This window comes from Polypterus senegalus, chromosome 18 (genome assembly GCF_016835505.1).
Source record: "Polypterus senegalus isolate Bchr_013 chromosome 18, ASM1683550v1, whole genome shotgun sequence".
Taxonomy (NCBI): domain Eukaryota; kingdom Metazoa; phylum Chordata; class Cladistia; order Polypteriformes; family Polypteridae; genus Polypterus; species Polypterus senegalus.
In genome coordinates, this window is record NC_053171.1 from 67,524,195 (window position 1) to 67,549,168 (window position 24,974).

General features: G+C 38.7%; 1 protein-coding gene across 1 annotated transcript in view; it reads right to left on the reverse strand.

Moving 5' to 3' along the window:
- Positions 1-16,374, reverse strand: part of sptb (spectrin, beta, erythrocytic) — a 180,115-nt gene extending 163,741 nt beyond the window's left edge. Inside the window, exon 1 of the mRNA XM_039741459.1 lies at positions 16,227-16,374. The gene's annotated coding sequence lies outside the window, so the exon portion shown is untranslated. The remainder of the gene's footprint in view (positions 1-16,226) is intronic.
- Between the last annotated feature and the right edge of the window lie 8,600 nt (positions 16,375-24,974).

Sequence of the window (24,974 nt, forward strand, 5' to 3'; positions counted from 1 at the left end):
TTTTAAAATATGCTGTGATTTCAAGAGCAGTATTCTATTAGCTAAAGGTATCCACATTAATTATGCTATATTCTTTTTGATTTAAGTAAAAAGGAAATCATATACTGTATTCTGTATAACACATCAACTAAAGTGTTGTGAAGTCTGCATTTTGTTAGTATTGTGTTCTGTTGGGACAGCATGGTGATACATTGGGTAGCACTGTTGCTTCATTGATCCTTCAGCCTAGTTGCAAATCCTAATGCTTGTCATAGTCTCTATGGAGTCTGCATGTTAGGTTAACTAGCAATTCAAATTTGGCCATGTGTTAGTGTGAGTAGACTAGACTTCTCAAGTACTGATCAAGTTAATGTGTTCATGTGAGTGTGTGCATCCTGGGTTGATTTCTGTGTTTTGTCCAATGCTGCTTGGATATGCTCTAGCTCTCTGAGACCATGGTTCAATTTATCCTAGTTATATTATGGTATTTTCTGTACACTTACTATAATAATCACTGAACAAAATAATATTTTATAGAAAAAAGACGGAGTTACACAAGCATACAGTGCCCTCCACAATATTTAGACACATTATTACTTGATTTCCTCCTCTGCTCCACAGTTTGAAATGACAAAGCAAACAATTCAGAAATGATAAAAGTGCTCACTGCAGACTTTGATTTAAGGTGATTTGCATACATTTTGGTCACACATGCAGACAACATTTTTTCTTTGTGATCCCCCCATTTCAGGACACCATAATATTTTGGAAAATTGGCGTCACATGTGTGTGATTCCTCAAATGTGTTTTATTGCTTCATAAGATACTTCAGCTTGCTTCTACTCTTTGGAGTCTGTAGTTGCCATTGTTCAACATAAGGACAAGATCTGTGCCAATAAAAGTTAAAGAAGCTATTATAATGCTAAAAAAACAAGCACAAAACCACTCAAGAACACACTGGTGAGCGCAAATAATTGCAAACAGACTAGTAGGCCAAGGAAGACCTCCACTGCTGATGATAGAAGAATCCTCACTATGGTAAAGCAAAAGCCCTAAACACCAGTCTGACAGATCAGAAAGAGTCTTCAGGAGGCAGATGTGTGTGTGTCAGAGATAAGTATCAGCAGAAGACTTCATGAACAGAAATACAGAGACCACACTACAAGATACAAACCACTTTTTAGCCCCAAAAACAGGATGGATAGATTACAGTTTGTAAAAAAGGACTTCAAAGAACCTGCAGAATTCTGGAAAAAGGTCTTATAGACAGATGAGACAAAAATGAACCTGCATCAGAGTCATGGCAAAAACAAAGTGTGGAGATGAAAAGGAACAGCCTAAGATCCAACATGGTGGTGGGAGTGTTATTGCTTGGGCATGTATGACTGCCACAGGTCATTGATGATGGAACTGCTGACGGCAGTAGCACAGTGAATTTTGAGGTGTATAGAAATATCGTACCTTGTCAAGTCCCAGTAAATGCCTGCAAACTCACTGAACAGTGTTTCATCCTACAGCAAGATAATGATCCAAACATACTGCTAAGGCAACACAGGAGTTTTTCAAAGCTAAAAAATGGAAAATTCTTGAATGGCCAAGCCAGTCACCTGATTTAAATCCAACTGAACAGGACTTTCATATGCTGATGAGAAAACTTAAGGGGACAATCCCCCGAAACAAGCAGGAGCTCAAGATGGCTGCATTAGAGGTCTGGCAGAGCATCACCAGAGAAGATCCTCAGCACCTGGTGATGTCCATGAATCGCACACATCACCGCATGCAAGGGATATGCGACGAAGTCCTAAACCTGATGGCTTTAATAGACCTGCCATTGCTGTGTCCAAACATTATGATACCCTGAAATGGGGAGACTATGTAAAAAAGTGTTCTCATTTCTACAGTACCTGCTGTGGCCGTAATATATGCAAATCCCCTTAATTAAAAGTCTGCAATCTGCACTTTAATCACGTTTGAATTGTTGGATCAATAATTTTAAACTGTGGCGCAGTGGGGTAAATCAAGGAAAAATGTGTCTTTGTCCTAAACATTATGGAGACCACTGTACTTTCTCCTAGAAAAGAGCAGTGTTTACCAAACACAGATTAACAAACATTTATTCACAGAATATCAGTAGTAGATAGATTAATAGCAAAAAAACAGGATTATCTTGAAAGCAATCACAATGGTCAAACTTAAAAGCAATATCTAAAATGTAGCCCAGACACCATCTGTGTTGAGATTGCACTTTATTCTTGTGCCTACATAGATTTTCTCTGTTCTCCACTTTCTTATATCCCATGGACTAACTTCCAGAGGCAGAACAAGCATGAGTTTGGCATGGGATTAGAGAAAGGGTTCTGATTAAAACAAAATGAACCCACATACTGAGAACATAAAGATCCTAAAAGTATAATTTGGCAACAGGGTATAGTGACATGACATCAGCTCCTATATTAGCAGTGTGAAAGTGCATTCTTGTTTATCATGGTTCCAGAGTGTGGCAAAATCTTGCATGTTGGTTGGATATGCAAGTAAGAATTTCATTATACTCTGTACACATGACAATGCAACTACTACTACTAGTACTATCTGTAAACTAAATAAAGCACATCCACCTACCATTGCATAAAAGCTCCATGGAGGCAGTAACATCTCAAAGGACAGAGAATATTGTAGAAGTGGGCATCCTGAGGGTACCAAACTGAAAAAGAGGCCTTTTCAGAACTGTAAAAAAAAACCCTAGACCCCTTCAAACTGTCAGGTGGCAGCAAAAAGTTCCAAACTTGTGACAGATGACATGATGTTGTTTTAATGTAGGGTAACAAGTCCGGAACCAGTCGTGGGCTTCTGGCATTTTAATTTTAAAGGAACACTTGAGACTGCCAGAAGATGTCCCAAGTTGTTTTTGGAACATTTCTGGCCCTGCAGGTAAGCCTGGAAATTGTTCAGATGCTGATGTCAGGTTGTATCAGGTATTGAGCTGGCTTCTGTTCACAGCATTTCTATTCATCTGTTGTGTTTCTTTAACTGTGTACATCTGGGAATGTTGTCAGGCAGCACTTAAAATGCAAGTGATAGAGAGTAAATAAAAGGAAATTTACACCCATGATGGTTTCCTGCCCTTTAGCAAAAAACATGGATTGTTTATGTGTCTTATAGGTTATAGGTACAATTATGTTTTTGGATTTATTTAGTTCTTTAGATTTTTCTCTTTGAAATAATGTCTTTGGATAGCGGTTTTGCTGTATTCGATTATTTGAACGCCTTTGCCTCTACCTCTACCTGTGTTTAATTTAATCTTATGTTTGTACTGTCGACCTTTGCTCTCTTTATGGCCCCTGGTTCTTTAATCGCTTAAATAGCTAACCTGTAGCTTTCTTTACTATATATGTCACAAAGCCAGAGCTAAATTGTTAAATCTTGCTTCTTTTCTAGCCTCAGAGTTGGTTTAATCCTCATTGGTAGACAGTTTTAGAGTGTCACCCTGGGAGGCACAGCAGGGCAACATTTGGGATGGAGTTTAAATGCCACTTTCTGCCACAGTCTTGTTGAGTCTAAATACAGAAAGTGATTTGGAGCAGGAAGGTAAAAAACATCGGAACTGGATTACAAGTAAAAATTGGATTATGAATAAGGTTACAAGAGTATTGTATAATCAGGGGTCTCCAACCTTTTTTCCCCTGAGAGCTACTTTTACAAAATGAAAATGGCCGAGAGCTACTCATGTTTTCTAACACTTAATTTCATAACTTATTTCAACCCAAACAAACTGAATAAGCTTGTTTTGCCTGAACATTTACAAAATGTTGGTGTCCACAACTCACATTTTGCATTAAAACATCACAAAAAATATTTAGTTCACCTGCAAGTGCATTTTGTATGTCTGTATGCATTTTCTAGTGCATCTCCCACTATTGGATTAAAACGTGAATGCTGTCAAAACAGTGGAATTACAAATACACATATATGACTTATTCATTTGTCCTTTTGTTACATGTCACTGTTTCACTTCATTCACATGTCCAGTTGCATGTGTGATGTGTTTTTTAGTTAGTGAGATGACTGGCACTGCATGGAGTCAACAAGAGAGGTGTATGGTGGTGTGTAGCCATTTAGGTTCACTTTTATGGAGTCAATTAAATGTTCAACTGTCAGTCTTGTTCTGAACTTCGATTTCATGACATTCATGTCAGACTCACAGAGGTATGTACACCCAAACAAAGCAGACATTTTCAGAGCTGCTTGGTGAAGATTCTTATAGTTATCTGGCTCTACTAAGCTCCAGAAATGCTGAGAATGCTGTTGAGACTTTAACTGCACATTATTTTGAAGGTTTACTAATATATAATATATAAAATCCAATGTCTGTTTGTCCGCTTTAAACGCGAGAACTACTTAACAGATTTAGATTGGGTTTTTTTCTATAATTTGCATGAACATTATGGTTGATTTTGCAACTTTTCTCATTTCGCTATGTATCATAGATTTATTTGCGCGAATCCGGTGAAACACGAACAGGCGGAAGGGAATGGAGGGTGTCCTTCCTCACTTGCTTCGGGGCTTTTAACTTAACTCCGCTTAGCTAGCAAACGAGAGAACAATTGAATTCAACTTTGTTTGATATTTAAAATAAAGTGTTACTTAGGTCTTGATGAGTTTGAGTCTGGATATTCTCTTAAGTGTATGCCACATTGAAAAGATAGATTGCAATTCAGATTGTGGATCGTGATGTGATTTTTTGGAAAGATCGCCCACCCGTAATTTGACTAATCAAGTTTTGAAATTTATGTAGGATTTGTTAACTCTTTGGCGAGCTACTTGGAATGGGGTTGTGAGCTACTGGTAGCTCGTGAGCGATATGTTGGAGAACCCTGGTATAGGTGTTTGGTAAATCTGATCAAGTGGGGCAGTATAATATCCTTCATCTTTAATAACCTCTCTCTCTTTATCTGACTAAAAATACTTTTTGTACACTTTTCAGTTTTTGGAATTTTGATCTTGAATCAAGTGGCAAGCAGTGGTGTTACCTGTCACTTGCATATGTTGTAACAGAAGGCAGGGAAAAACTCCTTTCCTGAATGGGGTGGATATACCCTTGCCTGGCCTGAAGACCCATATAATGGAAGGACAGGAGGTGCTGGATCACCCATTCACATACCCATGGGACAATGTGAGTGTTATAATCTCAATGGGCAGCCCTGTGGGGTGCTGCAGGTATCACTAGAGGGAGCTGCCAAGAGCAGATGTCCCTAATTTGGGGGATTCTGACCCAGAAATGCTTCCACCATGCAATGATGTGGCCCAGTAAGTACTTCCATATCTGGCATAAAGGAAACCACAACACCTCACTCAGGGAATTGGAGTCGGGAGGAGTGAAAACAGAATAGGTAAAGAATTGTGTGTTTGATTGTGTTTTGTTGGAGGAGAAATCTTGTAGAAAGGAACTTTGTTAAATAAAAAATAAGTTCATTTTAACCTGGCACTGTTGTGCTGCATTTGTATCAGGAGTTTGGGGCTCTGCTTCAAAACATTGGTGTGCATTTTAACAACCAATAACACGTATGTTCGGTGTGTTATGATACTAAGGCTAGGGCGGGGGAATCACTGCACTGGAAGCCTCTGGGGATTTAGAAATGTGCCCTTATGTTGGTGGACTGCTGGCTGGCATGGGACAGGGGTATTAATTTCACTGCATCTCTGCTAATAGACTTACACTTAGTTCTATTACACTCTGCTATGTGCTAAATAAGTTGAAAAAGGCGGTGTGTTTTATGTCCATGAAAAAAAGGCTAAATTATTACCAACTGAGTTTGATGAACTGAATGACCTCCTCTCATTTGTCCAAATACTTATGATCTTATGATTAATATGATGGTAATCTGGCAAAAAAATTGAAGTTCGGAGATGTTTTCATATGTGGCAACCTGCCACAGATGTGAGTGGGGTGGGAGGACCAAAGACAGCAAAGAAAGGACGTAGCTGTGTTTTTTTTTTATTTTTGCCTTACTGTTGCTGGGATTTTTGTGTCACCACAAGAGGTTTTGGGAAAGTTCAGATGTCCACTGTCTATTTTTTTATTATTTTATAAATTATTTTTTCTGAAAAATTGGTTGCAGAAGGTTAAATTACTGGCTTATTCATAAGCCTCAAATTCTAAGTGTAAATTTAATCTGTTCCCCACTTAATCAAATGGCTGAACAATGTTGCCAGTTTATTATTTTGGGGTTCCTATAAATTCTGCTTAAAGAAGGCTTCCTGTGCTAAGGTTGTGTGACCACAGCAAGATTCCAGATAAACTTTAGCAATTACAGTAAAATAAACAGCATGGTGTCCAGACTTTATCCATATGTATAGAACGCATCATTTCCACAGATAAAGTTGCATGGCAGTGACCAAGGTACGTGTGTTTGTGTTTCAAAGCCAAGAAGTGACTCCGGGAATAAAAACAGTCAATGGCGCCTTGTGACTTACTTGTGGCAGCTGTGCTTGCCTCTTTTCATCTTTAAAAATAGTTCCTTACAGCAGCCATTCCGCCAATCCCCCTGTGCTAGAGTGCTTCACATTTTTCCAGCCTTGTGCAGCTGCTTCAGTGATGCAACTGACAGCAAGTAATGCCCTGCCCTTCAATGATCAGTGTAGAAAGGGCAACAATCCAAGCCTTCAAAAATTAAAACTGAGAGTCTGAACAGGCTTTTGCTTTTGGTAATCCCTTACCTTCAGGAAATAAGCCACCTTTTTTTGGGAGAGGTCCTTGACTTATCATTTAGAAGTGTTAATTCTTATCACATTTGCATCACACTGCAAAATGTTTCACCGAGTGTTGGAGATTAGTATTCAAGAAGGCAAAGAAAGCAATACCTTAGTTTTCCAAAATGCATAACTGCCAAACTTCAGCTGAAACCAAAAAATCATAAAAAGGAGAGGAGACAAACGTCCAACGCTTATAATAAAACATCTCAATGTAGTATTAAGTATAGGAATGACTTTCACAGAGCTGTACCCTAGATCACCATACTCTTGTAGAACCTTCCAAAAGATATAGTGCACTAAATAATCACAAGCTTTTCCCAAATCGACAAAGTTCATATGGTGTATCTGCTGGCCATTGACTGAGTAAAAACTAATTATGATCATTCTGTACTTGATAACATATTAAAGAATAATATATTTCCATTCAATTCCTGAACTTGCCTTCTGCATTACCAGGTCTCAGGGAGCTGGTGTCAACCATGGCAGCATCAGCCACAATTAAATTATGGGCCAATTTGTTAAATCACATCTTTACACGAATACTCTAAATTATTTTTAAAAACACAGCAAGTATATTTCACAATAACAACCCAAAAACACCTGCAACGCTTACATAATTAAATTATGCAAATAAAAAAATCATAACAATTAGATCTTAGGTGATAAATGTTTTGCAGTTGTTACTGTGAAATGTATCTAAATTTACTGTACCTGTAAGCATCAGATAAACAACAAAATGAAGATGCCGGCCTAGTGATGCAGTAACAGGCAGAATATGCTCTCTCACAACACCGTTAAAGTTTGACTCCATTTATACCAATGTGGTTTGGAATTTTGATTTTATTCCTTTTCTGATTAATATGTACATTTCATTACAGGAAATGCACTAACATTACCTGTCTCAATTACTGTGTTACAGTGTGTAACTACTGATTGACACATTTAGATTATGACACGTGTGTTCTGAGACTTTTCAGGTATGTAAGACAGTAGTTTTGAGGCAAGGTTATTATACCCACTCATCATGGCAAAGCAGAGTGACGATTTGTTGCATTGTTGATTAGCACATGCAATTAAGTATTGCACTGGACTCTGTAAATGTGACAATATGGACCATGTAAAGTGTAAACCTAATGTTAGGCATGTACTGATAACAAGTGAACTATTTTGACTTTTTTGGCTAAGTTATAACTATTTAAATTCATTTTACTATAATAATACTCATCAAAATCGAATATTTCATATTGTCACTATGTTATATAAATCAATTTTTAATCAACTCCTAAAACTTTCAAATGTTTTCACAATGGTTTATTTAAACCATAATCTCAGTCTGAGGCCATGAAGTATTGTCCTCTTGTCTGTTTCCCCTTTAGAATTCTTCCTAGTGGAGATGTACTCGATTCTGCTGCTACTGGAATTGAGAATCATACTATAGGGGAGGCCTGGAGCCACATGGACTAACAGACAGGGAGGTGATATTGGATTAACTGCCAGTTCTCTCCATAGTTACACAAATTAATTGCATTCAGCCTGTCTATTCGACCGTCCAGATACATACTATAATATATATATAATATATAATTAACTTATTAAAGACACACAATCTCCTACAGTATGTCTAAGTCATTTTCTATTGTTTACTAATGCAAGAACTCACACCTAATATGCTCTTATTTTTTTCAGTCTTTTCTTTAATAACTGCTTCCGTTAATTTTCCCCAGATACTCATTAAGCTTACTGACCTATAGTCCCTAATAGTAATTCATTTTATTTACATAGCGCCTTTGTCATGCTCAAAGCACTTCACACAAATTCAGAAAGAGGAACAGGACATAAGGAACAATGGATACAAATGATATCCTCATTAAACACTAAATAAAGATACAGTAAATGCAGGATATAAAAATTGTTGAAGGAGAGGAAGATATAATAAATTAGAATATAATAAAAAGTACAAAAACTACAAGGAAACCCTGAGCAAATAACAGAGCTTGTGATCCAAACACAAATTACCCTGAGCATCTGGACAAAGTGGGTAAACAGGAAGAAGGGTCAGAATATCAGGGTACATTCAATGCCTTCCTGAACAAATAAGTGTGAAGTTGTTTTTTTTAAAGAATCAATTGAGTCGGCCGATCTCATCAATTTAGATACGTTGTTTCAAAGTCTGGACATGGTAAACCTGAAGGCTCTGTCTTCCATAGAGAACAGGTCAGTTTGGGGAAACAGTGGATTGCCAGAATTGCTGGACCTTAATGGATAGATAGGAGCAAAGTGGCGGAGGATGTTATTGATATGGTCTGGTACAAAGCCATTTAAACCTTTAGAAGTTATATTCAGTCCAGTAGGACACAGGGAGACACTGAAAGTGGAGCAGGATGGCCGTTATGTGCTGACTGCTGCAGGTCTGTGTAAGGACTCTTGAAGGAGTGTTTTGAACCACCTGGAGCTGTGATAAAAGATTAGAGGGCACTCCTGCCAAAAGGGAGTTACAGTTACCGATGCAGAACAAACGCATGAACATGTTTTCAAGCCTTAGAAAAGGAGAGGAATGAGCAAACAAGGGATATCTTACGGAGGTGGAAGTAAGAAAGTTTCTTATTGGATTCATGTGAGTAGAATAAGGAAGGGGAGAATCAAAAATGACACCAGGATTCCTAGTTGAAGAAGGTCTGATGACATCCACACCAAGAGTGATTGAGAAGGAGCTTGTGTTCGTAAGCTGAGGTTTAGTGCTAATTAGCATGACGTCCGTTTTATTGCATATGTTCCTGCTAGGTGTTAATTTCACTGAGGCATGTAAGGACCTGAGTAAACTCTGAGGATCTTTTACTTTTAACATTAAAATAGACCTGAGCACCATCTGAATAAAAATGATAACCCACTCCAAAGTTACAAATAATATGACCAAGGAGAAGCATTTAGATGCAGAGGAACTGAGGGCTGAGGACAGAACCTTGCAGAACATAGAAGCGCTAGGAAAAAGTCCAGAGAAGAACAACTAGGGTAAGACTATAGAGGATGAGTTAAGAGTAAAGACTAAAACAGCAGGGCCTATTCAGTTTAAGCAAAAGGACATTAAGACATTACATTATTGAAGTGTTTAAAATTGTGGAAGGATCTGGCACACTGGATCAAGACGGTTGCTTTAAAATCAGTTCAACAAGAACATGGAAGGCACAAATGGAAACTTGTTAAGGATACATTTTGCACAAACATTAGGAAGTTTTTCTTATAGGCACATGGAATAAGTGACCAAGCAGTGTGGTAGACAGTAGGACTTTAGGGAGCTACAAAACTCGACTAGATGCTGTTTTGGAGGAATTAAGTGAACAGGACTGGCAAGCTTTGTTGGGCTGAATGGCCAGTTCTTGGCTGAATATTTCTAATGTTCTAATTTCTCCACTGTTTTCCAAAGATACTTCCATAGTGTCAATAAGAGCTAATAATTTATATATCACAATTTATGTTATTATTCTGGAGTAAAAGTTACTTGAACATTGTGATTTTTATAGAACATGTCTTTAGACTATGTGGTCTGAAAGAGTGTTTTTAAGTTTGTCCCAAACCTTGAGGATGCAAATATGGACAAACTATGTGAATAAAAAACGTTTTATTACAAAATAAAGAATATACAAGGGTGCCACTCTTAGGAAATATATTAGAACACCGTCTGCAATAAACAACAAACATATAACCCTCAGGCCCTAACTGTACAGGCTTCTACAATATTTATCAGGTGAGGTACATCCCCCAGTATTACCTCCTTACTCTCTTTTTTGTGACTTCTTTTCCTCTCGCTATTTCTTATGTTGCCCAACCAAATCTTTCAGGCTCCAGGTACAACCAGCATTTAGCTTCTAGGTTAGAAATACTTCCTAGCGAAAGCCTGACTACCACGTTTGAGATCACAAAGAGATTAAAGAGCCCCTGCAGTCATCCTATCAGAGCTGCATGTGCAATTCTGGATCCCAACATTGTGATAATGAGGTATCCAGACATCCCAATCACAGCTCTCTGTTCAGCATAAAGGGCAACATAGAGACATGTATTGAAAAATGTTTATCGTTACAGCGTAGGAGACTCCTTTTGTGGTTCACATCATCCACAACTCTACTCACAGCATCAAGGCTAAGGAATTATGAATGGTTCCCTACTGTCAACAGACATTTCAGGATACCTGTCACCTGGGCATCATACAGCACAAGACTTTCACAACCTGCTCTGTACTGCTGCAGTGTCATATAGTATATTGTCCCTGCTGAGCTATTTTTTTACAATTGATAACAATTTGATTGTCAGAATAAGTCATTTCAGTGAGATTTGTACAAGTGAACAGAATAGATGTTGCCGAGATGTGTCTTTGCAATCAAAACATTTCTAAATGTTCTACTGACTGTATATCCTTATGCTTTGAAGCCAGCCCATCTTCTTAACTTGTGTAAGTATGAAGTATTATAATAAAAGAATGTCTTTCTCTAGGCCTGTAAGGCCAGGGTGGCACTAGGAAGGTAGATGACTGTGGAAGGGAAGACTGTTAACATACATAAACTGAACTGGGCAAGGGAAAAAAATTGTTGCCTGTGACAGAAGGGCAAAGAAACCTTCAGAACTTACAATATACTGTATATCTAAATAACTAAAAGTGCATTATCACTTATATCTGCATTGACTGCCAAATTTGTCAGTTAATGTTACATAGCTGCACAGTTTCTACTTGTCATGCACTTACTTTGATTCAATAATCCTCATTCATTGTAAAAGAATAATAAAATGTAAATGATTTTAGGTCGAGTGGCATGGTGGCACAGTGGCAGCGCTGCTGCCTCGCAGTAAGGAGACCTGGGTTTACTTCCCAGGTCCTCCCTGCATGGAGTTTGCATGCTCTCCCCGTGTCTGCGTGGGTTTCCTCCGGGTGCTCCGGTTCCCGTCCAAAGACATGCAGGTTAGGTGCATTGGCGGTCCTAAATTGTCCCTAGTGTGTGTGTGGGTGTGTGTGTGCCCTGCGGTGGGCTGGCATCCTGCCCAGGGATTTGTTCCTGAGGTGCTGGCTGGAACCCTGTGTTAGGATATAGCAGGTTGGACAATGACTGACTGATTGATTTTAGGTCAAAATACAAACATCATGAAATTAAAATAAAATGAGTTATTATCAGATTTTTAAAGCTCTAAGGAAAACAGGCAGACTATGCCAATTCTACAGGGAAGGCAACCCATCACACGATCAAGTGAAGGACAAAACACTGTGAGAAAGCAAAGCCATTTGCTGTATCAGCAAAACATCCACCTATTTACAAATTTTATGAAAACACCTTTTCTAGTACAGAGTTGTGGTGTGTTGGTGGCTATGAGCTGAAACTAAATGAGATACCATTGGATTACATAGTAAAAACATACACAAGCAGGACCAGCCTCACCAGGTAATTCAGCAGCATTTCTCTGCATACTTGGAGAACTCCACATGAAAATAAGGAAAACATACAAAACTCTACATGAAAAGCATCATGTATGTAAGGGAATATACAGTATAAGAAAACACTTGATTGGTAAGCAACACCTAACAGACAATTGTCATGATACTTTTAGGGGAAAAATTGGAATATTTTATAATACTGAAGCATATCTGCACAAAAATGACAACTTTCTTCACTCAGCATTTGACAATGAATTTTTTACTCATACTAGAGGGCTTTGCTCCCTGCTCTCATCGCTCGCCAACCCCCCCTGGCCACTTCGCGTCTCTGCCGCTTTATGTGGATTTCACTTTTACCGAACAATAAATCTTCTAATTCTATTCATTGGGAAGAAACAATACTTTTCCCTGATGGCAACATTATTAAGACGATCTACAAGTCTCTGACTTAAAGTTTAAATCTGAACAATACATTTGATCTCTTTTCTCTTTTCTCTGTTCCGTTTTTCAACAAGTAATAATTTCCGTTTGTGTGCGCTAATGCGACCTTTACTATCATTTGTTTTGAGACTTTTGAATTTTAGTACTTTAATTATCTCTAACCTGCTCTACATGTGTATCGTGCCAGTTTTTTTTAATTCTTTACGACGTTCTACTTTGTTATCTACTCTTTGTCTTTTATTTCCGACCCCAGACGTGGTTAAATCTCTTGGCACAAAGTCTCGTCTCGTGGGACATGAGAGTAAAAAGTCATGTCTCATCCCAGGATTTTTTTATTATAATAGAGAGATTTATCTGTTTCTCTCATTACCAGTTTTAACATTATGCTTCAGGATTGTACATTCCTATATAAATATATTATTACCTAATATTTGGCTGATGCCTTTATCCAAAGCAATTTAAAGAATGTGAGATACAATTGATTACATATTTTTTGTTTTTCCAGTTGGAGCACATGCAGGTGAAATGACTTGTTCATTGTCACTCACTGTCAGTAGCAGGATTTGAACCCACAACATCAGCCTCTGAAATCCAAAGCCACATGCATGTACACAGTGTGTAAATTTAAGTAATTATTTTCATTTTTTCATCTTAGGTTCTTGCTGCACTAAAGAAAATGATACTTTCGTATTCTCTATTTTGCTTACAGCACTGGACCTTGGGCGTCGTTGGTAGTTTGTCATCATGCTTTGCTTCTCCTCAATACAATATGAATTTGGGTACCATTCAAGTGTAAGGTTTTACCTTTTAAGATGGTTCATTTTCAAAGCTGTTAGCAAAGCTTTAATTAGTTGAAGTGCTCCCAGGCATTAGGCTGCTGTTCTGATTTGCCTGCTCATTTGTATGTTCCATTTTACAGCTTGAATAATAAATCCCTTGTTCTTTAATGCGTTTTGTGATGCTTAAGTGCACGATAAACATCTCAACATATCATAATGAAATGGTAATTGTCATCACAGAGATTTTTTGCCAACTAAATAAAAGAGGCTGTTTTTAATTTGCATTAACATCAAAAACAACCTTTTAAGAGCCTTTCAGTCTTCATATTGCGCAGAGGGATTCGCCTTTAGTCCATTAAATATCCAAGAGACAAGGTCTTTCAGACCCTTGAGATTCAATATAATGCCAGACTATAATAGTAATCTCAAACAACAAACGTAAGTATAACTGATTATTAAAGCTCTTCAGTGATATTATAGTTTCTTTACTTTGTGATCATCCAGTAAGTGGAATGAGCTGCATACTTGCCAAGGCCCGGAGACACTAGCAGCTCACTTTTCTGAGTGTATCCAAATTTAGATCTGGGGTCACAAGGTTACTCCTCTGACCTATACTCTACTACTGCATATGTATAACAGCAGATGCCGGCTGTGGCACTTAACACTAACAACAACATGGACCAGTATTCTTTACATTTGACTGTTGTCAATGTCAGTTGTTATACCTTTTAAATAACAGCACATGCCAATGGCAAGTGTTTTATTTGAACCAATAAATCCTTTATGTATTGTGTCATTATATACAGTACCATAAAAATGGATACAACAACGATCTACACAGAAGGATAAATACCAGAGAAGCCTTTAAAATGCAACTTAAGGTACATTATAAGGTAACTGGTGATATACTGTGAGTATAATAAAATAACTTGAAGAAAAAAAAAAGTCTGATTTCAGCCATCTTGGGTAACTCGATAGCACAGTGGGTTGTGCTGCAGCTTCTAACGGCCTTGGCTTTGGCATGAGTCTTGGCAGGCTTTTACAGCTTTTGCACATGCTCAGTGGGTTTTCATGGGTGTCATCCCACAAGTCTAAAAATGAGCATTTGAGTATGTGGGTGTCACAGGGCTCATGAGTGTAATCTTCATTTTAGTGAGAGAAGAATGAAAAAATGGATGAATATCCAACAAGAGTCAACATGGAACAGAGCATGGAACTTAGGGTCTTAATCAGGAAACTGGATATAAATCCAGTCAGGCAGTATATGAAACAGTTTGAATATTGACATGAAACGGCTTCAGTATGAATGGAATATAAAGTCCGTTATTAGGCCTATGTAAATGCTCCGCTTGTTTTAACTGAAATTACTTATAAGCAATTTCATTTTGAACTGTGATCTAGGTTACTTTATGAAAGCGCTTTAACGATGAAAGTCGTTATAAAGATGGGCGTTGTTATTCAGCTGCAAACGTTTTCTTTCAATAAGCAGACCTCCTCTTTAAAGACTTCACGTACGTGACGCGTCGATAATGGAGTGGGGCTGATAAGCTGGGCCACCCAGGGCTGCTCCGCAATGGCCCTAATCAGAAGAGTAACGGACAAGAGACACTGCAAATATTACCAAGGACGAAAATAAATACAATAATAGTCTGTTAAGTGCTCAAGCGTGATCCTACCAACACATACAGTACAGTTCTTAAATACCTTATTTTTGTTTGTTTTGCATTTTTAAAATTTTGTATTAAAGTTAAAGAAACATTGGAAAAGGCAATGGTGTAAATGAAATTTCAACAAAAGTGGAAGGACACACGTTTGTAAGTTAATATCTGGTATCTAAATGATTACATATCATAATGTGTTTAGACCCTATTTATTTATTAAATGCATTCATTTAACGCCACATAAGAGTTTACAAGTAAACGTACACAATCTTTCAAATACTAAGAGAAAGCATACCGGTCTACACAGAGAGATTAGAAAACCGCGTGGACGTACACTTCTCATAAAATAGTCATAGTGTAGGTTGGGGAAAATCTTTGAACTTCAGATTGTTGAGACTGGACAAAACAAACAATATTTTCCTTGTAACGAACATTGTTGCAATCTTTCAAAGTTTTACTTACTGCTGTTACGATTTGTTTGGTAGTATTGAACCCCGCGTGATAAACAAAATATTAAACTTATTTGAAGCTGGCAAACGATTTTAAGTTAAAGGCACTGTAGCACATATAATGCTTTATTTACATACGTGTATTTTACCGTTTTGTGTTAAACAAACCGAGCAAATGGACGGAAAGAAAAGCCACGGTTCTTACTTTGAAGCGCTGTTCAACAGACCAAGCTCACGTCTTGTAGCTTTTTTGATATTTGGCTACATAAAACGCAGTCGTTCCTGATACATATTTACAGAATTCTCAGGTGTTCTCAGTGCCGAACTGGTTACTTCCACTCTATTACTAGTGCTGACATTTTCGGGTCACACTAAATGGAAATAGATTTCACATATATAATATATATTCTTTATTTTGCTTAGACTCATTTCCGAATTATGATTAGATTAATAAAGCTAAATTAATTCACATGACGCTAGTTTGGTAGCAAATCAATAATTTCCAATATTTTGATGGTTTTACTAGACCAAACAGAAATAACAGTGCGCGCAATTTGCGAACACAAAGTACAACTTTCACATCGCACTCATGCAACCAAGAGCCACCGTTCATATAACCGCTAACCAAGCACAAATGATGAACTAAAGTGATCAAAGTTGCAATTCACATTGGTTGCCTTCAAGATAAAGTCTACTTTTGGCTAATTACAATCGAAAAGATGCCAAGCAATCATAGATATAAAGTGCCTACCAGTTGGTGGACGAATGTTGTCATTTGTGTCAAATTATGCCGCACTTTCACATCGGCACCGGGACGCGGGACAGGAGACAACAGGCAGGGGTGACAAATGTTGCGAACCCTCCCTGGATACCAAAAAAAAAGAAAAAAAATTAAACAGGAGAGAGGCTAAGCGGCTGAGGCTGCGCAAAGCGCGCGCACGCCTTCTATCCAGCCAGTAAGAGCGCCGCGCGCGTCCCCACGCCGACCCCGCCCGTTAATTCCCAGTGGCGCGCGGCTCTCGCGTGCAGGTCTTTTTGTGTAGGCGCTGCTGTATCTGCAAGGCGTAGGTGTTTGTAGACAAATTACTCTTCCTGGAAGATTTCACGACTATGCCATCATTTACTGGGAAAACAGTACGTAGTCTGTTACTGACGACGAATGTCAAAGAAATTTAGGGAGGGGTGCATAGCACATGAGGAAAGGGTGCGATCATGTAAGCACACCTTGTCCAAAAAAAGCGTCCCACGGACCTAATTTTAGAAGATCCGCGGTCGCCCCCGCACAGAATACCCATTTCAGTCTTCTGCCGAATATGACTTTTGACTTGGAAGAGGATAAAAAAAGATTTCGCACGTGCGCTTTATGTCACAGCACCAAAACAAAGCTCTTGATAGAATTCGTAGTCCGGTGTTTGAAAAGAGCAAAGGCTGTTTAACAGGTGTCGCTATTCACCGCGGTTTATATAGTGCCCTTAATTAGTACCGTCAAACACCAGAAACCAATCCTTCACCCTTCAGATTTTCGTTCATTTTGTTTGAGATGGTTTTAAGGAGCGTCAATTTATTTTAACTTGGACGGTCGCTTGGTGGATTTGGCAAGGCTTCAGTATTTCAAACATCATGTAACTTATCCGCCGGTGGGTGGCGACGTCGTACATGTTGATAGGCACGTAAAAGAAGTAGTGCACTCTGCAGATGTGACAATAATAACCCAAACGTCTTTTTAAGTTTGGTGGCTTATCAATCTTTGAAAAATAACATGTGCCACTATGTCAGCCTCTCCCACTTGTAACCGTTTGCAGAGTTTTCTGTCTTCGTTTAGTAGACCACATTAATCTTATTCTACATGGGTTCAAAATATTTAGATAGACTTCCATTTGATAGACATAAACAAAAAGCCGACCGTTCAATTACAACTAAGTAATAGGTTTATTGGGTCAATATTATTCCGTGTAGGGTGTATAGTAGAACTGTTACTTGTGTATGCCATTCAACATGCAACTCATCTCCTTCCTCTGGCATCATGGCTGGAGAGTTTAAACAGACAAGCAGTGGTGACATTTAGGCAATACATGGGGTCTTTTATACCTACATATGTATAATGCCTCATTTTGACTGCTCATTTATGTTTTGCAACATCAGAAATGGTCTCTTTTTTGTATTACTTGTGTGTGTTTGAGGGAGGTTGTCTGTTATAACATTTCTTCAACTTCTACAAAAGGATAAATTTAACCCTTGGGATAAAAAAAGTTCTATCTATCTATCTATCTATCTATCTATCTATCTATCTATCTATCTATCTATCTATCTCTCTATCTATCTATCTATCTATCTATCTATCATGATGGAAGGCAAGGATCGGCTGGTATCCTGGCTGTGATAGAGGATTGGTTAATTGACTGGGAGGCCCTCATAATGGAACATTGGTGGATGGGCATCAAGGCTGGTGTGATTAGAGTTCCCTTTCCCAGTCAGGAGAATATAATGGAAGGACAGGGGGTAACTGCCTCCCGGGACTGTGTGTTCCCCCTAGTACATTGGGTGGCAGCATCCCTCTTCTGTAGCTTGCATTTGGGTGCCCAAGGGCTGCATGATAGTTGCAGTTCTGGGGAACAGTCCTATTGGGGTCCTTGGGGGCTGTTTCAGGGTGCTGTTAGAAGGAAGATCCCCTGTCTGATAGAAGTTTTGCCTGACCCAGCACATCACACGTACCAGAAGTACTCCCAGCTCTGCGTTTAAAGGGTCCCTTTGTCTTACACAAGCAAGTTGGAGTCGGGAGAGGAGGAGGACTACATTCCCCTGAGAGCATTGGAGAAGGGAAAGAAAAAGACTTGTGCTTATTGTGGAGAAGTCTGTATCAAGGTGTTTAGTGTAATAAAAGGGCTAGATCTAAACCTGGCTGTTGTGTGGTTGACATTGTATATGGGGTTTGGGGCAGCTGGGGCTCTGCCATAACAGACTGAGATCAGACTGTCGTTTAACATTAAGAATGTTGAGTGAACTATTAAATTTGAACAGATTTACCGTTCATCAAATTTTGACTGAACATTTGCACATGCGAAAGGTCTGTGCCAAAATGGTGCTGAAAAACCTCACATCTGAGCAGAAGGACAATCGAAAAAACACATTCCTGTGGTTCCCCAGCCCCCTTATTCACCTGACCTCAGTCCGTGTGACTTTCCTTTTTCCTAAACTGAAAAATGTCCTCAAAGGACGTCATTTCGGGACTTTAGAAAACATCCAAAAGAGTGTAACGGACATGCTGAAGACCATACCGGTTGAAGACTTCCAGCGCTGCTACCAACAGTGGGAACAACGTCTCCATCGGTGTGTATCTGCCCAAGGAAACTACTTTGAAGGGGATAACATTGATGTTTGAAAAAAATAAAAACTTTGGTAAATAAAAAATCAGTCTCATTACTTTTCTGCCACACCTCGTATATTTAACAACCTTACCTCAAAAATGCTGTCATCCTTGCATGAAGAAAACTCAGAAGACAATTTACAACATTATATATGTGACAATGGACCGACAAAAGTATTTGGACAGAGAAGGAGGAGAACAAAATAAAAACACAAGTCAACAGCATTTCTGCTGAAAATAAACCTGTTTTAATTGCTTAGTCTCTGTTATAAACCTGTCCTTTCTATCAGGCTGCATACCCAGGCATTTTAAGCATTCCTTTGTTCAGACATTACTTAATAAAGTAAATCTTGATCCAGCTCTACCTAAAAACTATAATTCGATATCTAATCTTCCCTTCATTTAAAACAATATTGTTGCCATGCAACCTACAGAGTTCTTGGAAGTACATAAGATTTACAATAAATTTCAGTCTGGTTTTCACTAGGCATTCAACTGAAACGGTTTCCAATGATCTTATAATAGCTGATGATGCAGTAGAATCTTCTGTCTTGATTTTATTGGATCCCAGTTCAGCATTTGACAGATCCTGATTCATAGGTCAAACCAGTTTATTGGTATTTCAGGTTCTGTTTTGGATTGGTAGGTCTCTTATCTTTAGAACAGGAGCTTTTCTAGTTTGGATGGAAAATGTGACCCTGCTGCAGTGAACTGTGGAGTTTCTCAGGGTTTTATTTTAGGGCCTATTTTGTTTTTATTATACAATATATGCTGCCATTGGGACAGGTCATTAGTAGTTTTAATAATTTTTATGTCATTGTTATGCAGACGATGTCCATCTTTATTTTTCGTTTAAACCTGATGACCTTGATAAACTGTCTGTTGTAAGTGAATTTCTGACTGACATGAAATATTGGATTCAGCTAAATGAGGGTAAGATTGTGGTGGTAGTTGTTGCTCCAGAGTCTTCGTAAATTGTCTTCTTATATTCACCCTAAAATTTGTAATTTAGGTGTTATTTTTGACCAGTCTCAGAGTTTTGAACCACATGTTAGAACATTGACTAAGTCATGCTATTTTCATTTAAGACATGTTGCCAGACTGTGGACTATTGTATCTAGGGCTGAAATGGAGATGCTTATTCACACTTTTCTTGCCTCTCATTTGGGCTTTAGTAATGGACCTTTCACTTATCTGAACAATGCATTGTTGGTCTACCATTAATCAGTTCAAAATGCTGCTGCAAGGCTTTTAAAAAGAAAAAACAGAAGATCTCATGTTACTCTCATTTTAATGACATTACATTGACTTCCAATTACCTTTAGAATTCATTTTAAATTCTTGTTCTCACATCATGCCATGCATGGCCAAGCTCCCGAATACGTGGTAGAACTTCTCTATCCTTACTCTCAGAGTTGATCTCTTACAACCTCTAGTCAGGCACAATTAATTATTCCATGGCTCGATTAAATACTTGTGGTGATCCGGCTTTCAAGGTAGTAACTCTAAGACTTTGGAATTCACTTCTCCTGACCCTGCACTCTGAGAGCACTATAAATGATTTTCAAAGAAATCCTAAGGCTTATCCTTTTAAACAGACCTTTGGTAAATCATAGGCTTTATTTATTTTAGATGCCTAGGTAAGTAATGTTTGCAATTTTCTAATTATTGGTTATATACATGCTTATATGTACATGTATGTACTGTATGTATTTAAATTTTATTGTATATGTGAAGCACTTTGTGACTTTATGTCTTTGAAAGGTGCTATATAAATAAAGTTTTCTTACTTATTTTATGAATCCTTGGAATCTTTAGTAAACCTGCACCTTGAAATTGTAATGTTTGCTCCTATATGTATATTTTGTTAGATTTTGTTAGGTGAGTAGGACCCAAGCAATTTCAAGCTGTAAATGTAAGAAGGAGTCTGACATTAACCACAAACGTAGCTGGAAGCTGGCACTAAGATTGAATAGAAGTTATTTGGTGATACTTCCTTGTTCTAGTAACAACTTATGCAGCTGCATTTTGAGAAGGACATATTGTCTATGAGAAACCCATCACAGTTGGTTATTGGTTATGTGGGGCCTCTCTAGTCAGCCTACTTGTTACCTAAAAGAACAACTTGTGTTAGGTTTTAATGGTGCCTTACAACTTCAGGTTCATAATGGGAATGTAATGGAGGACATAAGACCTTTGGTATCTTTTTGTATCTATCCTCCTTAAGTGTGCTTTGCACTAGTTGTATTTTTGAGGTCTTCTTAAAGTGCCTCGGTGTCAACCTTTTACTTTGCTATGTACTAACTAGCAGAGGGGTGGAATCTCTACAGCTGAACATGGGTTTATGTTGTGAGTTGGAAGATTTCTAAGACAGCCGATAATAGTACATGTGATTTACAGTTACATTTTTACGGAATATTGACAATATTTCATGTCAAGATACATTTTCACAGGATATAGGACAGGATATATTTACAGTGTGTGAAAAAAGTTTGATGTCTCAAGATTTCAGAGTGTTGGGTGAAATAATTTGATCACTTTATTAAGTACTTATTTATAATAAGCAGCAGAGTGTTTAATAATTGTTTGTTATGTACTAATTCATCCCAGCATTTATTCAGTTTTATTCCAATAAGGATTGGAGCGTGTCCTCATACTCTAAAGTTTGAAATAACACTGCTGTTCTGTTTTTTCACATTTTCTGCAATGTATTCACTACACATTAGACTTTACGTTCAATGAATTCAGAAAACCGAAACTCGTACAATGTACCCTATTGCTTTTGTAGGGAAAATAATTTGGATTCTTTGCTGTATTCCTCAGAGTTCTTTTCCTTCGAGCTGCAGTATGGCTCAAATAACATGTAATATGTTTTATATTGGTAGACTGTACTGCACACTGTGTTCTGAGACTTTTCTTATGTTGTACTCAACAGTCACCCTTTGTACGTGTGACAATCATGATACTCTATACCCACAACCTGCCAATGCTGATCTGCAGTCAGGAAAGCAAATCTTGCCATTGCCTTGAAATTGCTACTTCCTTGATCCTTGTTAAATGTGTGCTAAATAATACCAAGGACACAAAGAGGAAAGAGTCATTGTGGCTTTATGAACAGAACACCCCACGTCACAGTACAAACTGGACAATCAGGTCATATGGACCTAATCAGGTGAAGGACTCATGAAGTTAGAAGAGTCATTGATAAAGGATCCAATAAGAGGGAATGAATGGCGTATGATGAGATCCACATACTGAGATAAAGTTTGTAGTAAGAATTACAAGGCAAAACAATAGGGTATCCAGGGGGATTTACCATGGTTTTGTGAATCTTCGATACAAAAAAAAACAGCTGAACGTTTATTTATAAGCTCTGATTGTACCACCTTATCAATAAACTCCCAGCTAACACAGACACACTGATTCTATATACTTAACACCCTAATGGTGTTGATGGTCATGTTGGTGTGACGATGTGGGTTCGGCTCCACGCTCCCATCTGCTATTCGGGAGCCCTTGAACCCAACACCATCGATAGATATAACCGAGGTGAGCTAGACAGTGGAGGCTACAACTGAGCAAGGGGATGGTACAAATGTGCAAAAGTGATTTTATTAAAAAACAATCAAAAACAAAGTGTTCAATAAATAAAGTGCAGTGCTTCAAAAAAAGTCATTAAATAAATGATCCATTAAAGAAATGTGGAGGTTAAAAAAAATACACACAAAAAACAATCCTTTTAAAATCAGAGGTTAAAACGTTCATTCAGGAAGCAGTCTTTAAAAACAACAACCATGCCAAGCTCTGTGTTTCTTTTCGATTAGCGTCTCACCTGCTCATCCCACTTGGGCTTAGCAGCAGGCGAGGCGCACTCTGCAGCTGCCCTTTTCTCATACACATACACAGGGCTGGAGACCTCCCGATCCTGGCTTCGGTCTGGCACTCATCCCAGGCCTGAGACTTGGACTCCTTAGTCTCCAGGACGCTCACACCAAGGACTGTAACACCAAGCCTCGCGACTCCCACTGCCTTTCCAGTCTTCTGCTGCCAGTCGCCTTTTCCTGGTCACTCCCGCTACCTGCTCGCTCAGCGGGAGCGACATCAAGTACAACCCCTGGGTGTAGACCTAACACCCAGGCTTCCTCGCAGCTGCCCATGAGCGCTCATTCGCTCGCCCACACGCTCCGCGTGTCTCTGTCTCTCTCGCACTGACTTGCTTCCTCGCTCCCTGTAACCTCCGTCTTTTCCTTTTTTCTCTTTCTCTCTTTTTCCGATCTATTTTTCAAACGACTCGTGCTTCTTTTTATATTGCGAGGGGCCATAGCAGCGGCAGCACATTAGCCACGGGAACAATCACGGATGTGGGCAGTTCCTCACCTGTGCACACGGTGAGAAGCGCCCACAACGCAGATCGCCCCGTGGCTTGCTATGGCCACTACGCCCCCTCATGAAGCCGCCTCGAGTGCAGTGATTATTTATTTAAAAAGAAACAACCTTTGCTCAGCGAGCTGTGGACCCATAACACTTGGAACACTTCACCCTGGAGCATTGGATATCTTATTTGTAACAACCGTGTTTTTTGCATTGTAATCGTTGCATTAGCTGAGGCTAGATTTGTGTCACTTGCGTTATTTTATTTTACACAGATATGGTAAAATGATGAATCCTGCATCATATTGGTTTGTATTAATGTGACTGCTAGATGTGTTGTTCTATTCTGATTCCCATTATCCTGTGTCTGTCACCTATTTATTAAGGAGTTATAATTTGTTCTATTTCATTGATTTAAAGTTTTATATATCCTGTCTTGGAGTCATCATACCTTTGATTGGTGTTGTCTCTGTAGTTTGTCATTTTTCTCCTGTTATCTGAACATTCGCTTATGTCCTGAAATGAGGCTCAAAATTTCTTCCACATGAGTTGATATATTGTGCTTTGGGCTCTTCCACCCAGTGCCCAGAATGATTGCTTGAATCTTGGGTGGCCCCACTGTGGATACCAGAATGCCCAGTTTGATCTCCTTCTAATGGCCCCAGTGTCCTTGTATCCCTATTCAGTTGCCTGTAGTTCTGTTTATAAGAAGGGACATCTTGCTGCCATCAAACCGGTGTTGTTGGTTCTTCATTCTCTTCTCTGCCAACTTTGGCAGCTCCTGGGTCACCCACTCTCTATTGTCCTTGATGAATGTTGTATACCTCTGCCAAGGTCACTTCTCATGCTCAGTTTCAGACTGGTACCTATGCCTGTTGCCATTCTTGGGCACCCAGAGTACCCAAGTAGACAATTATAGCTACACCCCTGCCTCTTGTATGCATTGATAAATCCATATATAATTCGACAGAAATACTTCTTCAGATATTACTTACTTATATGATGTATCTTATTAATTTGTACTGGACAGTAGGCACCTTTTAGGATTAATAACAGAAATACTTTAATTTCTGGAACCTTCTTAAGCCCTTCCATAATATCCCAGCATAGAATGTGTGCAGTTGTTGTCCTGTGCAGTTTGTTTGACATGATTACCACCCAGTGGACAAATGTTGCCATTACACATGGGAGTCCAGGTTGCTTGCAGGATCTTCTTACATAATACGCTACCGTGGCTGGCCGTTTATCTGTCCAGGATTTTAAATCACCTGTCGCTCGCAAACCGTTTCATCTATTGACCTGATATTTGGTACACATATACAACGTGACGTCTACTGTCCGCTTTCGGGTGATGATTTTTATTACTCTTTTTATTTTAATTTTATTTAATTGTAGAACTCTCATGCGCATGCGTACGTGCACCATTCTCATTCCTTACCACCTTCGCGGTCACTTCCCCTACCTCTTCATATCTTTAATCATTCTTGAAGAAGATTGAAGACTTAAGCACCAGCTTATGTGAAAAATTAAGAAAAACATACTAAATAATTGCAACACAAAAACTAACTTAATCAGTTTTAACGCGAAAAGATGCCAACGAAAGAAGAGAAGAAGTGGGCCGCAAGGGCGGAGAAGAGAAGAGCTGCTCAGGAAGCAGCAAGCGCATCAACCTCTGAGCAAACGAATGCTAAACGACAGAGAAAGAGGATGAAAACTAGGAAAGCTCAAGTCAAGTGGCCGTTACTGGTTTCTAGATAATTCCTC